This window comes from Zonotrichia leucophrys, chromosome 5, assembly GCF_028769735.1.
Source record: "Zonotrichia leucophrys gambelii isolate GWCS_2022_RI chromosome 5, RI_Zleu_2.0, whole genome shotgun sequence".
NCBI classification, from domain to species: Eukaryota; Metazoa; Chordata; class Aves; order Passeriformes; family Passerellidae; genus Zonotrichia; species Zonotrichia leucophrys.
Window position 1 is genome coordinate 6,626,952 of NC_088175.1, and position 6,871 is coordinate 6,633,822.

Genomic DNA, 6,871 nt, shown 5'->3' on the forward strand with positions numbered 1-6,871 from the left:
GGTCTACACCAGGAAATTCAAGCATTTCTAGGATCATCTAAAACATTTGTTGAACTGCTAGAACTACTACTCCCAGACACCCTTTAGCACATTTTATGCCTCCAAAGCTGCTCCTGGGAATGGCTGAGGGGCTCACATACACCAGAGACCTTTCCAAAGGCAGTCAGCACACAGCTGCTCCTTTTTGGAGGGATGGGTTAATTTACTAGCCCAGGTATAAAACATTCTGTGGCAGTCAGCTTAAGTGCTTGGGAATGCTCATGGCACACTTCATGGATCTACAGACACATTCATAAGGAAAAAAGTTAAACAAGAGACCAAAGTGTCAAAATATTGACCAGGCTACAAAAAGGTGGAATGACAAGAACTAGACAAGAGCATGAGGGAAGGTACTGTTCAGTCAGATTTTGTCACACACACATCTGCATGTATCACACAAAGCCTTAATTGCTTAAATGAGGTATTTCCATTCTTCTGGTATAGCAGTCTTAATATCATTTTGCTGTTAAAAATGAAAAGTTATACAATCTATTGCTATTACAGAAGTTATTTATCTCTCAATGTTGCAAAAGTCTTTTTTCTAATATTTGTTTAGGTGTTGTTTTCTCCTAAAATACAGAAGAATTGCCCAGATCTACTCAGCTGAAAGTAATCAAAATATGTACAATAAGAGAGTCAGAAAAGTCAAATAATTCTGTGCTAGGAATAATTCATATATGGTAACAGGAGGGGAAAAATGAGAAAATTAAAGGCAGGTTTTTAGGTACTCCACAAACAAAGTGAGTCCAGAATTATCATCAATATTTATTCCTAGCTCTGTTAGAGATTTTCTTGCACCTCACTAAGATTTGCAACAGTTGTGGATTTTCTGTTTCCCATATAAGCACATTGATTCTGATGTCACTTACATAAAGCTTTGGAACTTGAAAGATTTCACATTTTTAAATTACTTATCTTCTTCAGATGAAAAGATCCATAAGGACACAAAGTAATTTTTCAGAATCTGAAGCAGCTTTTGAGTTCTGCTCCACAATATCTTGACATGCAAAAAGAAAAGAAATTAATAATAGGAAAATGCACCTGATACCTCACGTGGCACAGTAGTAATGATTATTTTATTAGCAAAAGGAGTGAGTCAAAAAGTAAGGGAAATTGCATAACCAGTTTGCATGCATGTATTTATATTGCTGGCATGATTTCAAAAGAAAACACTGTCCTAAGTAAAGGTGAGTAGGAAGATATTTATTTTAACTTATAGTCAGGCAGAAGCGGAGAAGGTATAAGGTTTGAGAACCGTTCCTTTTTATCCCCCATGGAAAACCCCAATTTGATTTATTAATATCTGTGATTCACATAAAGCAGAGATTTCTTAACATGTGCAATCCAAGAGAAAGGCAGTGCTCAGAGAAAGACTTTTGTCTTCCAAAAAAGTGCTGTCTTTTGAGCCATTTTACCTGCCAGGCCCTAGCTGCTGTATGCAAAATATTTTAAAGACATCTCTAAGAATTCCATACAGCAAGAAAAGCATCTGTCCCTGTCAAAAATTCAGATGGATAGATTATGAGATGTAAAGCAGATTTGTGTCCTTATTTTTTGTTATGTAGAAACCCATAGATCATCTCTAATGACTAGACCTCTTAGTCTTCAGTTGTTTTGGATAGATTTTGGTTATTCTGTTGACTAGCTAGTAGTCAAAAGAAATATGTAGTCACAAACTGTTAAATTCATGAAATGAGTCATCCCACATAAGGAAGTAGCTTTATGAGATAATTTGGCACCGAAATACAGATGAGTCCAATTTGTAGCAAAGCAAATTCAGGTAACACTGAACTCTACTTGCATGGACAGGAACTGGAACATTTGACAAAACAAAATTTCTTAACTTGACTGTCCAAGTAATCTGACATAAACTGGCATAACACCTCCAGCAAATGTTTTGTTATGACGGTGTAACCCATTTATGTGCTCACTTCCCCAGAGACCACACAGATTGAACTGTTCCAGCACTGTCTGGCCTGTGCCATGCAGGTTTGAAACAGAACCCTTCTTTCTGTCCAGGCTAACTGTGTACAGTTCAGGCATTTCAGTTCTGATGCATTTAAGAAGAAAATTGCCTCCTCTCATCAAAGTTGCTTTGATTGTGTTTGGAGCTATGAGCTCTTTGCAATGCTCTCAGAACATTAAACATATTCCTTCAGAAAAATTAGATGCTTATTGTGGAAGTAATTAACACAATGCAATTGAAACAAAGATTGAAGTAATCAGAGAAAATCTAGTGATCTCGATGGCTGGGTAACTGAGCTTTCACCACTGCCCTGTAAGGAAGAATGACCTTGTGGTCATCCTTGCAGCTCAATCAGCAGCTGGCAACCTCAGGCTGTCAATATGGGCTTTGGGCTGGTTTTCTGTTGTGTGTCTCCTAACAAAGTCTGTCCTGTGTACCAAGGAGCCTCAGTACTGAACGCATTTAGCACCTAGTAGTTATTATTTCACCTTAAAGTTATTTTATATGACAATGCCTTTGGCAAGGGAGGAGGTGCTTCTCCTTCACAGGTTCCTTCCTTGTTCTTTTCATCAAACTTATAGGAAGGGATTTGCAAGGAACACTTTCAGCAGCTTCATGTTCTTCTGGGGTCAGTCACAGTTTGTAGTAAGACCTGAATTATGGAAACAGAATTTATTCCACTCCCTATGAAGAAATGATATATACTTCATCTGGAAAAAAACTGTCTGGGTTGCACAGAAATAATCAGAGCAAGCAAGAGGATTGCTTGAGTGTTCACTCAATAACACTTCTTCATGTACAGAATTGTTAAGATTATTTCTATTACCTGGAAAATTAAATCATATTATTGAATTGTATGAAACTTTGATGAAGAATTTGGAGGAAAGACTTTAATAAGTATTTTGACTGAGAATTATTAAAGGTTCATTTCATTTTTACAAGTACACAGGAAGCATCTGAATTGTAAAGTGTTCTTTTATACAGAACTCATTTTTTTGTAAGCAGATCTGAGGCTCTTATTTTACTCTTGATGTAGTTGTCTGCTACAGCAGGTTCCTTTTCTTACCATATTGAAAGGAGCTGCTGAGCTCAGTGTACTTCACTTTCTTTGAATGGTCACACCAATTTGTGCAGGCAGATCATTAGCATATCATAACATCACACTGCAATGGTTATGGATGAGATGCTATCATTAAAGTATGTGCTAGTCTCGTGCAAAAAACAAGGAACTCTGAAGGTTTTATCTCTAACACAGCACTAGAAAGAAGCACGGGAGATGCTGGTGATGAAAAATCAAGATCTCATAATGTGGTAAAGTGTCCAGATGGGAAAGCCACCAATTACAGCACTCTTCCTGTAGCCTCCTTTTCCAGCTAGCACAGTTGTACTCCATTATCTAGTATATCTCTTCCTTTTAAAAAGAAAAAGAAATCTAGTATTTCTAGGAGTAGGGGTAAAGGTTCCAAAAAAAAAAGGGATCTGAAAAAGGCTGACCTTGAGGGGAGAGGAGATCTGAGAAAGAGGAAAAAACTGGGATGAATTTTGGGGTACAGCTAATTCTAGGGCAGGAAGGAGCAGTCTGTGATGGCATGAAGGAAGAAGCTTGTCAAAGGGTTGAAATGAGCCAGACACTCCTTAGACCAGAGGAGCTGGGCACTAAAGTCAGATCAGATCTCAGTTTGAGGTGAGTCACAATACAGAACAACTCCCATCTTGCCCTTACCCAGCATCAGTGTGTGCATCAACACCAGCCTCCTGTTCTGTATTCTCTACAGTTTGAAATTCAGCAAGCCCACAGGTCATTCATGGATTTTCTTATGGTAAAGGTGCAATGAGCACTCCCATTTAAAGGACATTTTTCTACCACTACTATCGCACTTGCCTGGTAAGAGAAAAGTCTAGCAAAACCACAAAGAGTATCCTTAAAAGTGTTTTGAATGAAAACATTACTCATTCTTGAAAAAAAGGACCATCAAAGTTTGAAAGTGGACACAAATTGTAACACTGGAATCAAGTCTGCTCGCTTTCTTTCTTTTTCTTTCTCTTTTCTTCTTTTTTTTCTTCTCTCTCTCTCTCTCTCTCTCTCTTCTTTCTTTTCTCTTCTCTCTTCTTTCTTCTTACAAAATAGGGACCAACTGAAAAAGTTGCATCTGGAACAGATTTCTCTCAATTATTTTTTCTAAGTGTTCAGTTTTTAGCTTGGACACAGCTGATGAATTATGCATGTTCTAAATAACAGAATTACAATGAAGCTGCCTGACTGGGATGGTAGAGAATGGGAGCAGGGAAGCAAAGGTTAAAATTAATATCTTAGGATAAGTATATGTAATTAAAAAATCATCTAACAAATATGCATAAATAAAATAACTGGAGGGGAGAAAAAACCAGTGGAAGTCACAAAATATGAAAGAAAAAAAAAGATCATGCAGGTCCCTTAGGAATCCTGAATATTAATTGAATCACAATAGTAATAAACTGTAAGTTTTAAAATACTTGTTTCTTGACTCTCTGCCAACAGAAATTTAGTGACATGCCCACCATCTTGCAGAGATCTCCAGAGATGAAAAGACTATAGATGTGCATAAAGTGGCCTAGATTAATACGATGACACTTCAAAAGCATGAGTTGGAATATTCCCCATTTCATCTTGAGTTGTGAATAATTCATCACTTTAAAACATGGGGGTTTTAAAACTTAGATGCAGACTTAGATGCATAATTATTGGATTTCCTTTGATCCATATTGTTTGTTTAATCAGTTACTTAACATTAGGAAGTATGCCTTGTAATAAGGCATACTTATTACAAGAGGAATGAAAATACTTAAAAACAATACTGAAGCATCTAAAATCATTTTTACAAATCTTTTTAGCAGTTCTGTGTCTAAAGTCTTTGGGTTTTCTACATTAGGGATAAGTGGAAGTTAGGTGTTCATGATTCAGTTCAATGTGGCATTCTAACATTGACTAAATCCTTGATTCCAGCTGCCTAACTTGGATGACAAATTTATCTAGAACTGTAGAAGCTACACACACCACCTAAAAAATACAGGTATTTTGTTTTCATAAAGTTCCATTATCTATTTTTGTGTAGTATAAATTAGTGGTTTGGCTTGTTGTTACTATGTTAATTATACTAAACATGTACACTCATCTCTATAAAGAAAAAAATATTTTAAGATATTATTTAAGCAACTGAAACTTGGTAAATTATCTTTCTTTTGTGTTAATATCCTGCACTGCTCCTGTCAAGTCTATAATAGGAGATGGCTTCTAGCCCAGATAAACTATTTATAGTCAAAGTGGCTTTAATACCCTTAATTACAAACTAAGATTTGTTAATTTTCCCAAACAGATCAGTTTCACAACTTAGAAAAACATGGCTCACCCTCTTTAGGTGTGAGGCATGATTATGAATTGAAGACACTTCCTGCTGCTGAGAACAAAACAAAGCTAACTCTGAAATCTTCCCAGCGCTCAACAGGAGCACAGCAAGGGCAGTTCCAGGACCCAGCAGGGAGCAGAATTCACAGCTATGCTTTCCCAGCTGTCTGCAGGCCTCAGGAGGGATGATTATAATCCTACATCCTCCTGAATCTCATCCAGCTAGTGCACAAGAGATGGCAGCCCAGGAGTCCCAGTTATTTACCTCCATACATGAAGACTGTAATAAGGTGTAAAGTCTAAATAAGTCCAACTATTCTTATAGCACATTAAACACACCATAAGTGAAGACAAACCTCTCTTTGGCTCATAATATTTTTCCCATCAGCTTTTAGAAGTCGCCTGTTGGAAATCAGCTGAAAAAGATGGATTTACAGACTTCTGAGTAAATAACTGCTGTCCTACCTTTGCTCTGTCAGAGGTCTAAGTTGTTTAAAAGAGCATTAACTTATGAGGATGTTCTTGACAAACTGTGCTCTTGACAGTGGATGAAAGAAATGAAACTGTCCTGAAGAATGCATCTGCAGTGATCTCAGCTTCTAAAGACAGATCCATTTCCTTTCCAATATACAATCTATTATCCTCAACCCATTAAATCTCATGGTTCACACTCAGCTACTTTAATGGAAATACACCTCTTATTCTTTAGAAATATTAGGAAACTATGTGAAATCCTGCCTCTCATGAAACCCATCAGTTTTGACAATACCTGTAAGAGAACTGAGGCTTCATCAGATGCTCCAATGCAGAACACTATGAAATAAGTGCAAAGGTTGCATTGATTCAATGTCAATTTAGTGGTGGATCTATGATAATACAAAAGTTCCTCTTGCAGAAGCAATGTGTGATCCCCAACAGACTGAATAAGGCCAGAATCCATTTTCATTACAGAATAAGAACAGTTCTCTTTCCCAGTCTTTGCAAGGACAGTGCGCAGTGAGATACCCTTCCATACCCTCCAACATGGAAACCAGAAGCTGTGTCTACTCTTTACAGCAGCCTACCACGATTTTCCTTCCACTGCCATGTTTTACAGCTCTTTTAACCCAGCTAAGCTACTGGCATCCACAGCATCCAATAGACATACAATGGGAGTTGTGTGGAAAAAAAATATTCTTTGCCTTTGTTTTCAACTTGATATTTGAGTGTTTTATTTGCTATTCCCTTGTTACTGTGTTCTGAGAAACAGTGAAAAGCATTCCTTACCCATCTCCTATATGACATTCTCTATATGATATCTGCTTTCTGTTATATTTTTCAGGGAAAGAGTTCTAATCTATTTAGTCTTTCCTTACACAGAAGCTCCCCATCACCCTTGCTGCCAATCTTTATTACATTTCATTTCCTCAGAAATCTGAAAGGGAGCAACTGTGAAGTTGCACGTATTGTTCAAGGTGCAGGTGCACTGTGAATTTGAATGGTGG

At 37.3% G+C, this 6,871-nt stretch overlaps 1 long non-coding RNA gene across 1 annotated transcript; it reads left to right on the forward strand.

Moving 5' to 3' along the window:
* The first annotated feature begins 263 nt into the window (after window positions 1–263).
* On the forward strand, window positions 264–5,855 carry LOC135449057 (uncharacterized). The gene is made up of 3 exons (XR_010440631.1): window positions 264–389; window positions 4,989–5,055; window positions 5,359–5,855. It is a non-coding gene; the product is annotated as an uncharacterized LOC135449057 (long non-coding RNA).
* Window positions 5,856–6,871: the final 1,016 nt, after the last annotated feature.